Source organism: Schistocerca serialis, chromosome 4 (genome assembly GCF_023864345.2).
Source record: "Schistocerca serialis cubense isolate TAMUIC-IGC-003099 chromosome 4, iqSchSeri2.2, whole genome shotgun sequence".
Lineage (NCBI taxonomy): Eukaryota > Metazoa > Arthropoda > Insecta > Orthoptera > Acrididae > Schistocerca > Schistocerca serialis.
The window spans coordinates 91,931,088-91,952,371 of NC_064641.1; positions in this window are offsets into that span (position 1 = coordinate 91,931,088).

Below are 21,284 nucleotides of genomic sequence, written 5' to 3' on the forward strand. Positions count from 1 at the left end.
TCTGGAAACGCAGAATCTACTCTGCAGGAATCAACATGGATTGCGGAAACAGCGACCGTGTGAGACCCAACTCGCTTTATTTGTTCATGAGACCCAGAAAATATGAGATACAGGCTTCCAGGTAGATGCCATTTTCCTTGACTTTCGGAAGGCGTTCGATACGGTTCCGCATCGTCGCCTGATAAACAGAGTAAGAGCCTACGGAATATCAGACCAGCTGTTTGGCTGGACTGAAGAGTTTTTAGCAAACAGAACACAGCATGTTGTTCTCAATGGAGAGACGTCTACAGACGTTAAAGTAACCTCTGGCGTGCCACAGGGGAGTGTTATGGGACCATTGCTTTTCGCAATATATATATAAATGACGTAGTAGATAGTGTCGGAAGTTCCATTCGGCTTTTTGCGGATGATGCTGTAGTATACAGACAAGTTGCAGCATTAGAAAATTGCAGCGAAATGCAGGAAGATCTGCAGCGGATAGGCACTTGGTGCAGGGAGTGGCAACTGACCCTTAACATAGACAAATGTAATATATTGCGAATACATAGAAAGAAGGATCCTTTATTGTATGATTATATGATAGCGGAACAAACGCTGGTAGCAGTTACTTCTGTAAAATATCCGGGAGTATGCGTACGGAACGATTTGAAGTGGAATGATCATCTAAAATTAATTGTTGGTAAGGCGGGTGCCAGAGAGTCCTTAGAAAATGTAGTCCATCAACAAAGTAGGTCGCTTACAAAACACTCGTTCGACCTGTACCTGAGTATTGTTCATCAGTGTGGGATCCGTACCAGGTCGGGTTGACAGAGGAGATAGAGAAGATCCAAAGAAGAGCGGCGCGTTTCGTCACAGGGTTATTTGGTAAGCGTGATAGCGTTACGGAGATGTTTAGCAAACTCAAGTGGCAGACTCTGCAAGAGAGGCGCTCTGCATCGCGGTGTAGCTTGCTGTCCAGGTTTCGAGAGGGTGCGTTTCTGTATGAGGTATCGAATATATTGCTTCCCCCTACTTATACCTCCCGAGGAGATCACAAATGTAAAATTAGAGAGATTCGAGCGTGCACGGAGTCTTTCCGGCAGTCGTTCTTCCCGCGAACCATCACGCGACTGGAACAGGAAAGGGAGGTAATGACAGTGGCACTTAAAGTGCCCTCCGTCACCCACCGTTGGGTGGCTTGCGGAGTGTAAATGTAGATGTAGAATGTGACAGATCAGGACCATAGGTCGCATGCTCGAGTGTCTCCCAGTGGAGTTGGCGTAACTCCTGCGTTATGACGTTTGCGATATGGGGGCGTCTTTTGTAGAATCTTGACCAGCATGGAATTTGACGATCCATTCCACAACGGTGGTTTTCGACAGTTATGCTAGCCTATACCCATTCTTCATTCTCTGATGGATGTCCACCAGTGTTTCTCTTTCGCCAGCTAAGAAAAGAATAACATTACGTTGGTCCCGTTTGGACGCATTTGGTAATAACGACGCCACAGTCCACATTTCCACATTTATTGCTCACACGTCAGAAAGACACCAATGCCACGTTAATGCCTACATCTAGGTGCTTATGTTCCTGCATAGGAGTTTCGCTACGTCGCACATACGCCGCAGCGGTGTCTTCAAATGGAAACATTTTGATCGCCCGTTACATTTACCATTTACGGTACGCCTTTTTCAATATAACAAAAAACTACTATTTTAATAATACTTACGCTATTCACCACAACCTCCTTTATGCAAATTTATCCCTGCTTAAAGTCCTATTTCATAACTGTCATGCATGTTGTCCCATCTGCTTGAATCATGTATTGCCTTGTATTATACAGGGTGTCCCACCTATTTTGACCACTCTAAATGGCATTTTTCCCAGAAGCAAAATAAAAAGAAGAGCAAGCAAATGTTGTGCAGCTACAAGTAGTCATTAACCAGCACGATTCCCTATCTTTTAACTTTGCAACATTACCAAGATAAAAACAGCAGTACGTCTTTTCTAAATATATCCTTATTTTTTATTCGATTATCCACTTCCTCTCCTCAAGACTTGTTCAAAAATATGTCATAGCCTACCATTCACGTAAACATGACGTTATTAAAAACGTAACACAAGACTGATACCGATTGTCCTGTACTAACACACAGGCATGTACCGAAGATAATGTAAGTCGTTCACTAACCGGAGCTGACAGTAAACAAATGGAAAAACAAGGAAAATTCTCACTGCTCTGTTCTGTAAACATTCTCCGTAAATGAGAAGCATTTCTTTCCGCTCTTATTTGGTGTACATCGTAGTCACGCAAACACTCAGCTGAATACGGTTGACTGAATGACTGATGAGCATTTTCCTTGGGTTTCCGTTTGTGCACTGTCACGTCTAGCTGATGGACGACTTACATTATCCCTGATACACACACTGTGTGTTAGTAAGGGAAAACTAGTTAGTTTTATGTTATGTTCTTAATAACGTCATGATTACGTGAATGGCACACAATTTCTAAACAATAAAAACTATAGGGTGCTGTGTTAAGAAAGACTTATTGTTGTTCATATTTTCGTAATAAAAAAGGTACAAGAAACTAATCACGCTGGTTAATGTAGCTGACAACATGTGCTTGGTACATCTTTCATTTTGCTCCAAGACAAAAAGTTATTTAGCATGGACATGTTAAAGAGAGAATGTGATTCTAGCAGAAATAGTTCAATTGAAATGAAAAGGAGGTATAAGGATATACACTCCTGGAAATGGAAAAAAGAACACATTGACACCGGTGTGTCAGACCCACCATACTTGCTCCGGACACTGCGAGAGGGCTGTACAAGCAATGATCACACGCACGGCACAGCGGACACACCAGGAACCGCGGTGTTGGCCGTCGAATGGCGCTAGCTGCGCAGCATTTGTGCACCGCCGCCGTCAGTGTCAGCCAGTTTGCCGTGGCATACGGAGCTCCATCGCAGTCTTTAACACTGGTAGCATGCCGCGACAGCGTGGACGTGAACCGTATGTGCAGTTGACGGACTTTGAGCGAGGGCGTATAGTGGGCATGCGGGAGGCCGGGTGGACATACCGCCGAATTGCTCAACACGTGGGGCGTGAGGTCTCCACAGTACATCGATGTTGTCGCCAGTGGTCGGCGGAAGGTGCACGTGCCCGTCGACCTGGGACCGGACCGCAGCGACGCACGGATGCACGCCAAGACCGTAGGATCCTACGCAGTGCCGTAGGGGACCGCACCGCCACTTCCCAGCAAATTAGGGACACTGTTGCTCCTGGGGTATCGGCGAGGACCATTCGCAACCGTCTCCATGAAGCTGGGCTACGGTCCCGCACACCGTTAGGCCGTCTTCCGCTCACGCCCCAACATCGCGCAGCCCGCCTCCAGTGGTGTCGCGACAGGCGTGAATGGAGGGACGAATGGAGACGTGTCGTCTTCAGCGATGAGAGTCGCTTCTGCCTTGGTGCCAATGATGGTCGTATGCGTGTTTGGCGCCGTGCAGGTGAGCGCCACAATCAGGACTGCATACGACCGAGGCACACAGGGCCAACACCCGGCATCATGGTGTGGGGAGCGATCTCCTACACTGGCCGTACACCACTGGTGATCGTCGAGGGGACACTGAAAAGTGCACGGTACATCCAAACCGTCATCGAACCCATCGTTCTACCATTCCTAGACCGGCAAGGGAACTTGCTGTTCCAACAGGACAATGCACGTCCGCATGTATCCCGTGCCACCCAACGTGCTCTAGAAGGTGTAAGTCAACTACCCTGGCCAGCAAGATCTCCGGATCTGTCCCCCATTGAGCATGTTTGGGACTGAATGAAGCATCGTCTCACGCGATCTGCACGTCCAGCACGAACGCTGGTCCAACTGAGGCGCCAGGTGGAAATGGCATGGCAAGCCGTTCCACAGGACTACATCCAGCATCTCTACGATCGTCTCCATGGGAGAATAGCAGCCTGCATTGCTGCGAAAGGTGGATATACACTGTACTAGTGCCGACATTGTGCATGCTCTGTTGCCTGTGTCTATGTGCCTGTGGTTCTGTCAGTGTGATCATGTGATGTATCTGACCCCAGGAATGTGTCAATAAAGTTTCCCCTTCCTGGGACAATGAATTCACGGCGTTCTTATTTCAATTTCCAGGAGTGTAGTAGGAAATTTCGGTGACATCAGCTCAATATTCTGCTTACGTTAAATACAAGCAAATCTTAAACAAATCAATACATATACTACTTCGTACAGATTTTCAGTACAAGTTTGGAAGTAATGTAAGGCATTATCACCAACTGTGAACTGCTGATGATATAATCTGGCAACTGTTATACATAAAGGATCGACTGGACGTACAGGGCCCATAACTGACACATTACTGGTGACTCTAATGTCTTTGGTCCATAACATAATTCTACGTACTATTTGAGATAAATTTTGATTGTGTATGACACGTAGCCCTAACATCACCTTATAACTGCACTTAAGTTTTTGATTTATTTTAGACAGATTAACACATTTACTCCACTGGACAGACTTCCTTGACTCTAGTTTGTCTAAAAGTCAAACTTTACCAGTGTTTAAAAAGAAAGGATAACATAAACTTTACAGTGATATAGTACGATTTACAGGATCCTACTTGGTCACATTGAATAAATCGTTTTCTATCATTTTCATTACATTATATATCAGACAGACTATGCTACTCTAGGGGACACACAGTGTCAATCAAAATTGAAAGCACCACATGAACATTTGTGAAGGAGGACTTTTGATGCGAGAAGCAAACTTAACATACATGTTGCCAGGGAATGACATGCAACAACAAAAAGTTTTGTCACTTTTTTTGCTTGAGAGGAAAGATAGTCATTTTCATCTATAAATGCCGTGCATTTGTCTTCTTCTAGGAAGTGTAACGGTATGAAATAATGTTAAACACAGGTATCGTAAAACTGATATTGATGAGGGTTGACGATTATAATTGCACCTTACCTTATTTTAATCTGGCCTTCAGGCAATAATAATGTTACTCAGCAATCATTTGATCCATAAATGAGTGAGCCCACGATAATTACCTTGTTGTCAAAGGGCAACTTAGCGTTAATCATTCTGCCTTCCTTTTATCATGTCAGCCGTGTTGACTTTTAAGCAAGGATGGTGTCTGACGGTTTTGTTTCCAAACATAAACATGTAACGGATGAAATATTCTTTCTATAACTAACGAATTATCATAGAAACAAGGCAGTAAATTTCATAGAGTGCACCCTGTTCTATAGAACCTTGAAATACTAAATCAAGTAGAAAGATGAGTACTTAGTGCTACTGCAAAGACATATATTTCTGTACAAGTGACAGTTATCAGTTTCATGTCGGTCTGCACCTTAAAACGTTTCAGAAATGATCAAAATGGCCACAAACCCATACCCGATTCTGCGGAATTCTGCTCTAATCCCCATCCTAAAGCCACTGGGTACGGACCTGGAGTGACAGGCTCCTACTTCTCGTCTGTCTACCCTCATTCACCTTCTCCAGGGTTTCCATGAATCACTTCAGGCGAATATTGGGTTTGCTCCTTACACACAATGGCAGTACATCACCTTCCACAGGGGCCCCTTGTAGAATTATTGGACGTCATTTGTCTCTAACGACATCGACGCGTTTCACATATGCAATTTAATAAAACATTCATGTGAAATGACTGGCAAGCCATTCTACTCTGTGTTCTTGCCTTTGCTGCACTATGTTTTACCTATGAACTTTAAGACCCACGTACTATGACGAATATTTCCTGTGTACCGAGGTGACAAAAGGCGGGGGATATGCACATGCAGATATAATATCAGTATCCTGTACACAAGCTATAAAAGGGCACTGCATTGGTGGCGGGAATTAACAGACTTTGAAAGCGGAAAGGTAGTTGGAGCTAGGCGTATGGGACATTCCATTTCAGAAAACGTTAGGTAATTCAATGGTAAGAGATCTATAGTATCAAGACTGTGTCGAGAATACCAAATTTCAGCTATTACCTCTCACCAATGGCAACGCAGTGACCAACAGCCTTCGCTTAACGACCGAGAGCAGCGGCCATTGCGTACAGTTATCAGCGCTGACGGGCAACACTGCGTGAAACAACCGCGGAAATCAATGTGGGACGAACGTATCCGTTAGGACAGCGCGGCGAAATTTGACATTAATGGGCTACGGCAGCAGACGACCGAAGCGAGTGCCTTTGCTAACAGCACAACATCGCTTGCAACGCATCTCCTGGACTCGTGACCATGTCAGTTGGACGCCTCACGACTGGAAAACCGTGGCCTGGTCATATGCGAGCCGATTTCCGTTGGTAAAAGTTAATGATAGTGTTCGAATGCGCCGCGGACCCACGAAGCTGTGGACCCAAGTTACCAACAAGGTATTTTTATTATTATTATTATTATTATTATTATTAGTCGTAAACCTCCCAACATGGAAGACGCTAAGTAAAGATGGTTCACTTCTGGGGCTTCTTATTCTTCTTGTCTGCCCACCAGGTCTTCATTCCTTGCGAGAATTCAGCTTTTCTTTCTTCGCTCCATTTTGTTCCACTTCTCGGCGCTTTTGTCTCTGGTTTGACCTCCCATTTGTCAACTTTAAGTTTGAAATTGTTTCTTTTGTTCATGTCTTCAGTAGTAATGTTGGCTAATTCCAGATCTTTCTTTACATTTTTGATCCATTCTCCTCCATTAACAAGGGATGCTACGTATCTTACTATTTTTTTTGTAAGTCTGTGATCGGGAAGTCTCATTATGTGGCCATAGAATTTTAGACGCCTCTTCCTCATGTCTATCTCTATGTTAGAATATTCTTCAATTTTAGAATTTTTCTGTAATCTATACCCCTCTTTGGTCCATCTTGGTCCCAGAATTTTCCTAATGATTTTCCTTTCCTCTTTCTTCAGGTTTTCCATATCTGTTTTCCTTTTAAGTGTCAAGGTTTCGCTGGCATATAGCATTATTGGTTTAATTACCGACTTATAATGTTTAATTTTTGTATGTATAGATAGACATTTTTTATTGTAAATGTTTTGGACCAGCCCTAGACCCCTACGAGCTTTTAATATTCTTTCTTGTTGTGAGTATTTTTCAGAAATTATCTCTCCTAAATATTTAAAGTATGGTACCCTCTTAATTTCTCCATATTTGGTTTGTAACTTAGAAATTTCTAGATTTGTTGTTGTAAACACCGTTTTCTCAAAAGATATTTGTAGGCCAACTTTTCCTGCACACTCTTTTAAGGTTTCTATCTGTTTGACTGCCATTTCACTAGAATTTGCCATTATTGCAAGATCGTCTGCGTAGGCTAAGTAGGGGATTTGTAGGTCATCTTTTTTGGTTCCCAGTGATATTGGTTTCCAGTACTTTTCTTTTTTGAGTTCTTTTTCCCATTCCGCCATGACTCTATCCAGAACTAAGTTAAATAACAGAGGTGATAATCCATCACCTTGTCTAACCCCAGTTTTTATCTCAAATGATTTTGAAAGTTTTCCCATGAATTTCACTTTGCATTTTGTATTTGTTAATGTCTGCTCTATGATGTTCCGTGTCTTCTTATCCAGTCCTTGTTCTTCAAGAATTTTAAATAGTGTGGGTCTGTGAATTGAATCATATGCCTTTTTAAAGTCGACAAAGACATATACTGTAGGCTTCCTTCGCATTTGTCTCATCCTTGTAATCAATTTCAAGTTTAAAATTTGTTCTGGACATGATCTGTTTGGTCTGAAACCAGCTTGGAAATCTGAGATTTTGGGTTCTAGCAGTTTTTGTGTTCTTTCAAGAAGACAAGCTGATAATATCTTGTATGTGACGGCAAGTAAGGAGATTCCTCTATAGTTGTTCACATCCGATTTATCCCCTTTTTTATGTAACGGATGTATTAGGGCACATTTCCAATCTTCTGGTATTTCTTCAGTAACCCATATGTTTTGAATAATTTTAACTAGCTCTATATCTTGAGTTAGACCCTAGACTTTTGAGAAATTCGGCTACAATTCCATCTTCTCCTGATGCTTTGTTATTTTTGAGTTTGTTTATGTGTCTGATAATTTCTTCTTCAGTTGGCGGTACAGAGTCTTGCTGTTGCGGGGCTTTAGTGCTGGATATTGGAAGAGCTTCTGTTCGTTCTGGACAGTTTAGTAGCGTTTCAAAATATTTGGCTAATTCTTCACAGTTTTCTTCGTCGCTTAGTGCCAGATTCCCATCTGATTTCCGAAAACAGACATTTTGAGGGATATACCCGTTAATTTGGTTTGCAAAGGCCAAAATATCCTTCTAGAATGGGAAGAGTTACACCAAAACATAATACCATACGACATAAGTGAATGAAAATAAGCAAAGTGGACTAATTTACGTGTCGAAATATCACTCACTTTCGATACCGTCCGAATAGTGAAAGGTATTTTTTATATATATTTATTTTTTTAAATGTCAAGTTCCGTAGGACCAAATTGAGGAGCAAATCTCCAAGGTCATGGAATGTGTCAGTACATGAACTTACAACATAAAAAGCAATAACAGAAAAAAATAAATGTTCATGAACATGAAAGAAAATCAGTCCATAAGTTTAAGCAAACGTTATCAGCAATACAATGAGAATCATCTTAATTTTTCAAGGAACTCCTCGACAGAATAGAAGCAGTGACGCATGAGGAAACTCTTCAGTTTCGATTTGAAAGCGCGTGGATTACTGCTAAGATTTTTGAATTCGACTGGCAGCTTATTGAAAATGGATACAGCAGTATACTGCACACCTTTTTGCACAAGAGTTAAGGAAGTCCGATCCAAATGGAGGTTTGATTTCTGCCGAGTATTAACCGAGTGAAAGCTGCTTATTCTTGGAAATAAACTAATATTGGTAACAAGGAACGACAATAAGGAATATACATATTGACAGGCCAATGTCAAGATACCCAGACTCGTGAAAAGAGGTCGACAAGAGGTTCGTAAACTCACACCACTTATTGCCCGAACCGCCCGTTTCTGAGGCAAAAATATCCTTCTAGAATGGGAAGAGTTACACCAAAACATAATACCATACGACAGAAGTGAATGAAAATAAGCAAAGTGGACTAATTTACGTGTCGAAATATCACTCACTTTCGATACCGTCCGAATAGTGAAAATGGCAGTATTAACTCTTTGAACAAGATCCTGAACGTGGGCTTTCCACGACAGCTTACTATCTATCTGAACACCTAGGAATTTGAACTGTTCAGTTTCACTAATCATATGCCCGTTCTGTGAGATTAAAACGTCAGGTTTTGTTGAATTGTGTGTTAGGAACTGTAAAAACTGAGTCTTACTATGATTTAACGTTAGTTTATTTTCTACAGGCCATGAACTGAGGTCATGTACTGCTCTACTTGAAACCGAGTCAATGTTGCACACAACATCCTTTACTACCAAGCTAGTGTCATCAGCAAACAGAAATATTTTAGAGTTACCCATAATACTAGAGGGCATATCATTTATATAAATAAGGAACAGCAGCGGCCCCAACACTGATCCCTGGGGCACCCCCCACTTGACAGTACCCCACTCAGATCCCACATCACAGCCGTTATCAACATTGTGAATAATGACCTTTTGCTGCCTGTTGCTAAAGTAAGAGGTGAACCAATTGTGAGCTACTCCCCTTATTCCGTAATGGTCCAACTTCTGGAGCAATATTGTGTGATCAACACAGTCAAATGCCTTTGTTAAATCAAAAAATACGCCAAGCGTTCGAAACTTTTTGTTTAGCCCGACCAGTACCTCACAGAGAAAAGAGAATATAGCATTTTCAGTTGTCAAACGACTTCTAAAGCCGAACTGTACATTTGACAGCAAATCGTGTGATATGAAAAGATCAATTAACCTTACATACACAGCCTTTTCGATAACTTTTGCAAACACTGATGGCATAGAAATAGGTCTAAAATTATCTACATTATCCCCTTCTCCCTTTTTATAAAGCGGCTTTACTAATGAGTACTTTAATCGCTCAGGAAACTGACCATTCCTAAAGGAAAAATTACAAATATGGCTAAATACAGGGCTCACATGTGCAGCACAGTACTTTAATATTCTACTAGACACTCCATCATAACCATGAGAGTCCTTAGTCTTCAGTGATTTGATTATTGTCTCAATCTCCCTCTTGTCTGTATCACAGATGAGTATTTCAGACGTCAATCTCGGAAAGGCATTTGCTAAGAAATTTATATGATTTCCTGTAGATACTAAATTTTTATTTAATTCACCAGCAATGCTCAGAAAATGGTTGTTAAATACTGTACATATATCTGATTTATCAGTAACAGAAATATTTTTACTGCGAACTGACTTTATATCGTCGACCTTGTGCTGCTGACCAGACACTTCCTTCAAAACTGACCATATGGCTTTAACTTTATCCTGTGAATTAGCTATTCTATTTGCATTTCACATACTTTTTGCCTTGCTAATAACATTTTTAAGCACCTTACAATACTGTTTGTAATGGGCTACTGTAGCTTGATTGTGACTACTTCTAACATTTTGATATAATTCCCGCTTTGTTCTATATGATATCCTTATCCCACTAGTCAGCCAACCGGGCTGTCCGTTACTGCTAGTACCCCGTTTAGAATGTTCTAATGGAAAGCAACTCTCAAAGAGCATGAGAAATGTGTTATGGAAAGCATTGTATTTATCATCTATATTATCGGCACTATAAACATCTTGCCACTCTTGTTCCTTGACATGTTTTGAAAAACTCTCTATTGCTGTTGGATTAACTTTCCTACGTAGTTTGTAATTAAATACGACATTGGCTAGAGTACAAATACCTTTTAGTGTTAAAATTTGTGCATCATGGTCTGAAAGGTCATTCACCCTTTTACTAACAGAATGCCCATCTAGAAATGAAGAATGAATAAAAATATTGTCTATGACTGTGCTACTGTTCCCCTGCGCCCTAGTTGGAAAAAACACAGTTTGCATCAGATCATATGAATTTACGAGATCTACCAACATCCTTTTTCTTGCACAATCATGTACAAAATTAATATTGAAGTCACCACACAGAACTACTTTCTGGTACTTCCTACAAAGTGAATCAAGAACCCTCTCTAGCTTAAGCAAAAATGCTCTGAAGTCGGAGTTAGGTGACCTATAAACAACAGCAATTAGAAGTTTAGTTTCACTAAATTCAACTAATGCTGCACAACTTTCAAATATCTGTTCAGAGTTATCATCTATTAGCAGTTCACTAACTTTATCTCTAATACCTCTTATATTTTGATGAAATATGCTAATTCCTTCTCTACTTGGAAACATTACATCCTCTGGAGGTGAGCCCTTAGTTAGAGGCACCTCCTTTAAGCAGGTATACCAATCAGCTGACTTCAGTCTAAAAAAGGTGCAGCTCTAACACCAACTACTATAGGAATTTTTCCATGAGTGATACCACTACCACCACCACCACCCACTACACTGTCACCTATAAGCTTAGCCAGCCTCCCCTTCCCATACCTATTGAGATGCAGGCCATGCCTAGCGAAACCCCATCTACTGATAGACCCAACTGGCACCACTGAGATGTGATCCATGCCCTCCGCCATCAGTGCCCTCCCCAGCCCCACATTAACGCGCAGAACAGCCGATTTAAGGTGAGGCCGATCATGACGCTGAAACAGTTGCACGAAATGCACATTAGTACCACCAGTTTGAGTATCTATCTTAACCAAGTCACCACTGACATCATATTCCCCGTCCCTATCGAGACTGTTCCACGCTCCACCCACTATCACTACCTGATCCTCTTTCGTAAAATTCTTACATAACTCCCCTATGCTTTCACTCACCTGAGCCAACCCTGCACTAGGCTTCACAATGCTGGTGACCTGGTACTCACTCCCCAACACTTCCTGCAACTGCTGGCCCACACCTCTACCGTGGGAACTACCTAGCAGCAGAACCTTCTTTCTGCTAGACTTTGCAACTAACCTAGGCCTCCTTATTGCTGAGGACTGCTGCAAGTTACCTACATCTACGGATACACGAGGCTCCTCTCCACTCAACTCTGACAGTTGGTCATATCTATTGCATGTATGCAAAGTAAAACTGAGTACCTCCTCTTCCTAGCTACCTTCTTGCCAACTGCCAGTTCCCATTCCCCACCACCCTTCACCCTCCTCAACCAATCTAGTTCCGCCTTTGCGCATTGTAACTGCACCTAAAGGGCACAGATCTTACGCTCCTGCTCCTGTATTATCTAATTTCTACTACAGATTCTACATTACCAGGAGAGGATCTCCCTAAAATGACCACTGGCTTCCCCATTGCATTCCCCCAAATGAAAATACTTTGAACAAATCCCACACCGTAATCCACTACTCACAAACCTACGACAGAGCCCACACTTTTCACTCATGGTAAATTTTACAGTTACTGAAAAAAAACTATACGTCTACGTTACCAAAGTTCAGTTACACCAGTAGAACTATTTAAGAATAAACAATAATGGTCTCGAAATTCTCTGCCTACTAAGAAAGCTTGTATTAATACTACTACAACACAGCAATACCAATACCAGCAAAACTTCAAAAAATTATTAGCTACAACCAATAAATTAAAACTACCGCTGTAACACTAAGCGAAATTAAAACACTATATGAAAATTTTACTGAAAGCTGGTAGTGACTCCATAATGGTTTGGGCTCTGTTTACATGGAATGAACAGACTCTTCTGGTCCAACTTAACGGATCATTCATTGTAAATGTTATGTTTGGCTAGTTGGAGACCGTTTGCAGCAATTCAAGGGCTTCTTGTTCCCAGACAACGATGGAATTTATGTGGATGGCTATGTGCCATGCCACCGGGACACTGTTGTTCGCGATTGGTTTGAAGAACAGTCTGGACAGTTAGAGCGAATGATTTGGCCACCCAGGTTGCCCGACATGAATCGCATCGAACATTTACGGCACATAATCGAGAGGTCAGTTCGTGCAGAAAATCCTTCAACGCCAACACTTTCATAATTATGGATGGCTGTGAAGACAGCACTGTTCTACATTTCTCCGGGAGACTTCCAGCGACTTGTTGAGTCCTTGCCACGCCGAGATGCTGCATTACGCCGGGAAAAAGGAGGTACTACACGATATTAAGAGGTATTCTATGACCTCAGTATACACTGTTAGTTCTATTAGAATTATCTGAGAATGTTTTTCAAAATGGTTCAAGTGGCTCTGAGCACTATGGGACTTAACATCTGAGGTCATCAATTCCCTAGAACTTAGAACTACTTAAAACTAACTAAGCTAAGGACATCACACACATCCGTGCCCGATGCAGGATTCGAACCTGCGACCGTAGCGTTCGCGCGGTTCCAGACTGAAGCGCCTAGAACCTCTCGGCCACAACACCTGGCTGAGAATGTTTTTCTGAGAATGTTTCCGTTTTACTGAACGGTAGTGTTACTCTTTGCACAAAACTTTCTCCATTTCCTCACATCATAACTGGGTAAAATCTTCAACGAAATTCTCCAACGTTCTCGCCAGGAACAATTGACTGCCGCTGATGCTCTTGTGGTAAAGATTTATAGCCCATAGACAGATTGTGGTTGGTACGCGCACGTCACCATTACGTCACGCTGCCAGAGACTGAGTCCGCATCTGCACTGGTGGTACTAGCGCTCTAGAAGAAACGTAAACGTTTTAGCACGTTTCTCTGTGTCCTGTCAGCATCGAGAGCTCGCTTCCGACACCACTGAGATTGCAGCTGCCGTCCTGGTTGAAGTTGTTCTCGTTCTTTTTCACTGCTTCTTTAATAACAGAATCCCAGTCTGTAGAAAAGTGGAGCCAGTTTTTGTTTTGATTAAAATTTGTTCTGTGTTCATTTTGTAACGTAACTTTGGATTTTTACACAACGATCTGTAACGGTACGTATAGATACACAGGGTGTCCCAAAATTCACCGACTAGCTTGAGGAACAGGTTCCTTAAGCAGAAATAAGTAAAAATGTCTAGTAAACATGGGCTCTTAAATCGATCTTCGCTAATGTGAAACACATGTCTTCTACTGAACAAGCTGTTAAGGTATGTATTTCAGAGCCCATGTTTGCTAGACATTTTTTTCTTGTTCTGGTCCACACTATCTCCGCCCAAAATATGAAAAGCAAAGCGCTAGCAATAGAAGAGATGTGTTTTATGGTATCAAGAACATGCGCTCGTACCTCTTACGGTATCCTTTAGAGCCTTGTTTACTGGACACTGTTCTCTTGTTTCGATGTAAGAAACGTGTCCCTAATGCCTGTCGGCGTTTCTTTGGGCCACCCTGCAGTTGCGTCCGAACTCTCGGGGAATCTTACAAATTCCAAGGTCACCGAGACCGAGACTATCCGTAACCGGGCGCGGCATCTCATTTTTTTTATTTCTTTATTTTTTTATTTTTATTTATTTATTTATTTATTTTTTTGCAATTGCAAAATTGGTTTCATGCTTCTTCTTCCCATATACCCACCTATTTTACTAAATTTACACCATAAAAAGGTAGAAGCATAACAAGTAAATCGTAACGTATAAAATGTTCGAATTTTCGTTTCTCTTGGATATTTAGACTGAACTACAATCGTGTGGATGGCCCAGCCAGCCCGTATATTGCAAGCCGACGTACACTGATTTACATCTTAGTGCACAGAGTTTTCACCACTCTGTGCAGAAGAGAGCTGTTTGAAATACTTCAGCATACAGGGTGAACCAGAGCTCCACTGACAAAATCCCTGATTCTCTTCAGGGACATATTCTAAGTATTTTGGTAAAAGGAACAGGTCGTCTCTGGTGACTCGTTAAGAGTAATATAATTATTATTTATTGGGCTTTGTCACTAAAATTATCTTTCTTTCTGTGAAAAAATTTTTCACAATAGTGAAAAAGATTTTAATACGTAATCACCGAAAAATAGTAATACGGAAGGATCAGGTTACTCGTGGGCGCCTGTGTACATATGCAAAACTATTGTGATGTGGCTGCCGTCGATGCGCAAACAGCTGAGTATATCGTCGTCGTCCCGTTTTTCCATTGCATTCAGTGGATCCATGGACAAGATGTATATCGGCCGATTCTTGATCAGTAAACCTATACGTTCCGCTGTGTTGACGTAAAACTAAAACTGCCGGGAAAAGCCCGAGACAGGACCGAGCAGTACTGAATCCAAGCTTAAAACTAGAAGACCAAGAGTAAAGTAGATCTATTGCCAACAGCAAGTAATGTGAGTGAATGGAGCACGTTTGCTTCCAGTCATGACACAAAGAGTATACCATCGACATCTGCGCTGTTGTGCAGATATTTTCTAAGCACTCTACCGATACAAGGGATAAGAAATCAAACGAAGTGTAGGAACCTGTAACGAGCCACGGAGGCCACTGGTTCCTTATACCGAAACACTCACCCACAATGGGTGCCTAAAAATTTTTCGTTGGACTTCTGGTTCACCCTGAAAAGCTGCATGTGTCTGTGATAAGGGCCAACTGGATTCCGAGATTAATCATGTGAAATATGTGTTTCGAAAGAATGACTTCTGGCTTCAAGATATAAAATCGGATTTCTCCAAAAGCTCGACGTTTTATCCAAATTTGACGTGACAAATAAACGAATAATATTCCATACACAAACGTCGACACGATCCCATAGCGTCGCTCTCCTTCACATTTTTTTTCCATCTGCAAGAAATTTTTCACATATTTCTTTTATTAGTGACATCTTTCCAGTTTTGAACACGTCACTTTAACATCCCAGACGTTTTCTCACATACGACACGTTTGTCAGTCAGTAATCCTACATGGAGTATATTTGTTATTGGTAGAGTAGTAGATCAGGTAAACCGGTTTCATAATGGTGATGTTACTTGTCTTATGCATATGATGACGGTATAGAAAGCTAACTGGGTATTTCCAGAATGAGTTTTTCATTCTGCGGCGTAATGTGCACTGGCACGAAACTTCGTGGCAGATAAAAACTTTCTGTAGGACCGACTCTCGATCTCGGGACTACAAATTCAATCTACCAGAAAATTTCGTATCACCGCGCACTCCCTGCAGATTGAAAAATTCATTCTGGAAACATCTCCCAGGCTCTCGCTAAGTAATATCTCCGCAGTATCCTTTCTTCCTGGAGTGCTAGTCGTGCAAGTTTTGCAGGAGAATTACTCTGAATTTTTGAAGGTAGGAGAAGAGGTACTGGCGGATGTAAGGCTGTGGGGAAGAGGCGTTAGTCGTGCGTGTGGAGCTCAGCCGACAGAGCATTTGTCAAGGAAAGGCAAATGTCCGGAATTCGAGTCTAGTCCGGCACACCGTTTTAATCTGCCAGTAAGTTGGGTTTTTTGGGGAGGAGACCAGACAGCGACGTCATCGGTCTCATCGGACTAGAGAAGGACGGAGAAGGAAGTCGGCCGTGCCCTTTCAAAGGAACCATCCCGGCATTTGGCTCGAGCGATTTAGGGAAATCACGGAAAACCTAAATCAGGATGGCCGGACGCGGGATTGAACCGTCGTCCTCCCGAAAGGGCCAGTAACTATTTTAATTAGATATGTATAACATTAAACGTTGAAAAATCAACTGGTACCTGAAAACGAAAACACGGCAAGAGATATGAATGATGTTTTGTAACATAGTTCTTCTCTCGATATTCCTGCATGGACATGAGTTACGTATTTTGAATAAAATCCGATAGAGACATTTACTAAATTTAAAAATTTGAGTTTTAAGAACTACAAAGGATTCAGAAGTGTAGATAAAGAAGAAATGAGAGCAATAGCAGAGCACTTCAAATACCTATTGAATAACTGAAATGTCATCAGGAGGGACTACCAACAAAAATTAAGAGATTTCAAATTTGATGTGAGAAAACGACTTTTGCACACCAATCAAAAGCTGGGGACCAGAACGTAAGGAAATGACGTAATACTGAAAGTCTGCTCTTGTAGAACGTGAATAGAGTCCCATTTTTTAGAAACAGAGACTATCGTAAACCACTGCTTTCACTTAAAATTACACAAAAGAACTCTTGTAAGCCCTAAAAGTGAAATACGGAACATGGAGAAACTTAAGTGATGGGCTATCGGAAACAACTGAAAGCTAAACTTACAATTAAAAAAAAATGAGCTACGTTATGCACAGTGTGATTTAATTGAATCTGCTGAATGGGGTAAGCGCTGGAACAAAATAGTAATTAAGCTGACTTTCTTCGCAGCGAAAATAAATGACAAGTAACAAAAAATAACAGAATATCTCACTTATAATTTCAGGAACTGCGCACAATCTTCAGCCGAAGTTCTCATGAATGTTCCTAAGGTGTCTAGGAAGGTGTCACATTTTTACTACGCAAACACGTCCCAGATGTTTCCAGAAATAACACCAGAATTGAATCCTTAGCTATGGAACTAATATGTTTCATTTATCACAAAAGTAGGCGTGGCGAGTTACGTGAAGAAGAAAGTTAGTTAACATTCCGGTCGAACATATACACACAAAATCTGACAAATAGGCTTGTATTGGAATATGACGTTATATGTTAGCCGTCACCCCTGGTTAATTTGTGTCGAACTGCAACTTACAGGTATATCATAGATTGAAAACCCTTTATAGGCCAGTGCTCCAGGCTACATTTTTCTAAAGATTATATATTTCACTGACTTGTATCAACTCCTAAACATCTGAAACCCTCTAAAGGCCAACCGATTTGCTGTTCATACACTTATTTCATGTTTTCTGTCGGAAGGATAATATGGAACCGAAATTTAGTAATGTCTTCTTCCGCGCGATTTGTAAATCACAGCAGCCCATCTTCTCATGCAGTACAAACTCATAGCATCGATGGGATTAGCTTTAAACAATTAGAAACTACAAAGAGGGACAATACTTCTTAAATATGCTACCAGTTAACAGTAAATAATTCGTTACTTCATCCTTTTGGTGCGTTCTTCATTGTCTGCCGACGACCAGTTACTGTGAAGAAAGAAGGGCATAAATTAAGTGAAATACAGTTTCATGTGACTTGGGAAACCCAGTTCACTGTGAAACTCTTGTGCTGGACGCTACAAGGAATCCTTTTGGAAAAATAATGTGCGAAGCCAGGTGTAGCCACAAGAACAGTTAAGCGTGAAACTGGCCGTTTCTCTGTAGTCATTCCACGAAAGAATGTTTATTTAAAATCCTAATAACGGAGACAAGGATTGACTCACAATAATTGTTTCTACAGAAGGCGCGTTTTCGCGCTTGTGTCCATGTGTAAGCCCTTTGGTTTGGCCACGGTTAGAAGTCAGTCACACAATGGGAGAGATTTTCGGACTACCTCCTCATGCCACATCATCGTTAGCTACCCATGAAAAATTCAACAAGGGTGGGGGTGTGATTTACAAACTTATTAATGGTCATAATTCGGAAGATCTGCTGCAATTGGACGGCGAGATTCATTCAGTGACAAACTGTCTTCAATAGTCATATCATATAGCAGTGGCAAGAATGAGATGCAATTATAAAGCTAGTTAATTTTCATCATGGTGTAAATGCAAAGGATTAACGTTCTGTAGCGGGACTCTGAATTTCGCCACGCTGCAATCGTTCCCTCAGACATGAATTGTGCCGTCGCAGCGGTATGAGCGCTCGACGGCAGATAAAATACTAAAATTGTAACTCTTTTTTGTTTTCTATCCGTTTCTTTTTTGCCTCTCGAAAGCGGAACCTTAATGCAGACGTGATCTGACTAAGACGAAAAAACTTATTAATGTGTAGACATTGTGGAAGTTGTTATGAAATTCGGAGGATGGAGAGAAGCAACTAAAATAAATCGCCTTTAATATCAAGACGGTTTTGCATACATTAGAAATTTCTGGACAATGAAACTTATTGCAAGATTTCGGAGCAGATTTTTCACGCAGAATTGAAGGAGATTTTTGAAGACCTGGACGCCGCATGAAAGAAGACTTGTTAACCAGGTAAAGGAAGAACTCTTATCTACGCCATTTCCCCCTGTCAGTTACATTTTGTTATTCTCTGTTCTTTTTCAATAATTTTTGTAGTGGAAATTGGTTTAACTTTTGCTCAGAAACGTCACAAGGACCACCCCAACAATGGCTTTTCCGAATAACAAGTCCGATAGTTTTTCTGTAATACGAACTCCGATTTGCATTTCATTCTTTCCCTTTTTCACGGTCATTTACGATTTTAAAACCCCCTTTTTATTCACCATTTCTTCCCTCATTTACAACCTTTTCTTTTCCTTTCTTTTTTTCTTTTTTATTAACCACTACAGTTCGCAGCACTTTGGCGGTTCTACTGGTATTCGTAGTCATTTTTCCGAGTTCTTTCTTCAAACCACTAACCATTTTCTCTGTGATTGGCCGTATCTGCGATCTAGTTTCATGTTATGCTTTTGTATGTCCACCCACTTGTGCCATGGCTAGTTTTCATAATTACAATACGTTATCCGGCAATCGAATGTTTACTTGGTTATCTCAGTAGGTAATTCATTTGTTCGTTGCTTTATGGTAATAAATCAGATTTTTATTGTGAGCGCTAGTTTCTCTTGTAGTTTTCAAAAACTGTTCAAATGCGTGTGAAATCTTATGGGACTTACCTGCTAAGGTCATCAGTCCCTAAGCTTACACGCTACTTAACCTAAATTATCCTAAGGACAAACACACAGACCCATGCCAGAGGGAGGACTCGAACTTCCACCGGGACCAGCCGCACAGTCCATGACTGCTTGCAACGCCCGAGACCGCTCGGCTAATCCCGCGCAGCCCTTGTAGTTTTAATGAGCCCTTCATTTATATATACTTCCATGCTTGGTTAGGCCACCTGTAGTAAGTTTCATTTAACAGGACGTTTCCTTTATGTGATACTGTTTTTCTTACATTTGCATGGTCTTATGGGATGTTTTCCTCCCTGCAGATCACCAGGGATTCGACTTATAGCATCTTTGGGGGATGCTTAACGGACAACCGACACCTCACAGTTGCGACAACGATCGTTTCATTTTTTGTAAAGAGAGAACCACAAGTAGGGCTGAAATGGTGGAATAACTATCCTGCTGACTCACTGGCAATGGTCCAGCGCTGGAGCTGACGGGGCACGCTTAACAATCGAACCAAAGAGATTTACTGCCACTTTAGACAAGTTCTCTCCTATAAGCCTTATTGAAAGGAGAGGCACTCTGGAACAGTAGGAAAGGTTAGGGTCACACTTAAACATCGAGTCACTCAATGTGGTGGAGTGTTCAGACGAAAGGAAACTGACCGAGAGTGTACCTGCCTTCAATGCATGTCTGATCTGTCATGGAAATTCTGCATCAGCGGGTTGTTAAATGAATTAGCTACCTTGAATAACATAAAGCTGAGGGGTGTATGACAATCGACGAAAAATGTGTAAAGTCTACAGTGTACCTTATAGTTAGTTTTATTCTTCCTTCTAATGAATGTGAATGCTGCAGCGTAAAGAAATTTCTCAGCAACTGCAGAAGATACTTCTTGGGTCATGATTGTCTCATCTGCAAAAAATTGTAAAAAATTATTTCCTACACAGGCTCGCAACGCATTGAACGAAGATAGGAGGGTTGGAAATTTAATTTCGCTTACGCCATAGTCCCGCAGCGATCGCAGGATTGGCGTGGTTACTACGAATTTGGCAATGTTAGGTTGAGGGATGGCCGGATGCCCTTTCTGCCGCCACCCCGTACCCCCCAGGAAGGAACCAGTGTACCCCAACTGTCTGCGTCTAGTGTAAATCGTGAAATAGTGCGGACGTGTTTCAAATGTCTGCAATGCCTGCCTGTAACTGAGGCGGAACGTTGGGACCAGCCCGGTATTCACCTAACGGGATGTGGAAAACCACCTAAAAACCAAATCCAGGCTGGCCGGCACACCAGCCCTCGTCAGTAATTCGCTGGGCGGATTAGATCCGGGGCCGGCGCGCCTCCCCGAGTCCAGTAAGTAGCGCGTTAGCGCTGTCGGCTACCCTGGCGGGCGAGGATTGGAACTTTAATAGTGGCAACTATTTAGTTACAGTTCTTACAAAATAGATACGTGTTTCAAAGATTTACTGACCTCCAAAGTAGTCACCAGCATTGTGTATAACCCGTTGTCAGCGATGCGGAAGTCGTAGGATACTCTTAGCAGTACCAGTTGTGTTGACAGTTCGAGCGGCGCTATGTATTGCCCGACGAATTTGTAGCAGTTCTGAAGAAAGTGCCGTGAAGTGCCGTGAAGTGTTTCATTCCGTTTATAAATCGAGTTGAACTTACGA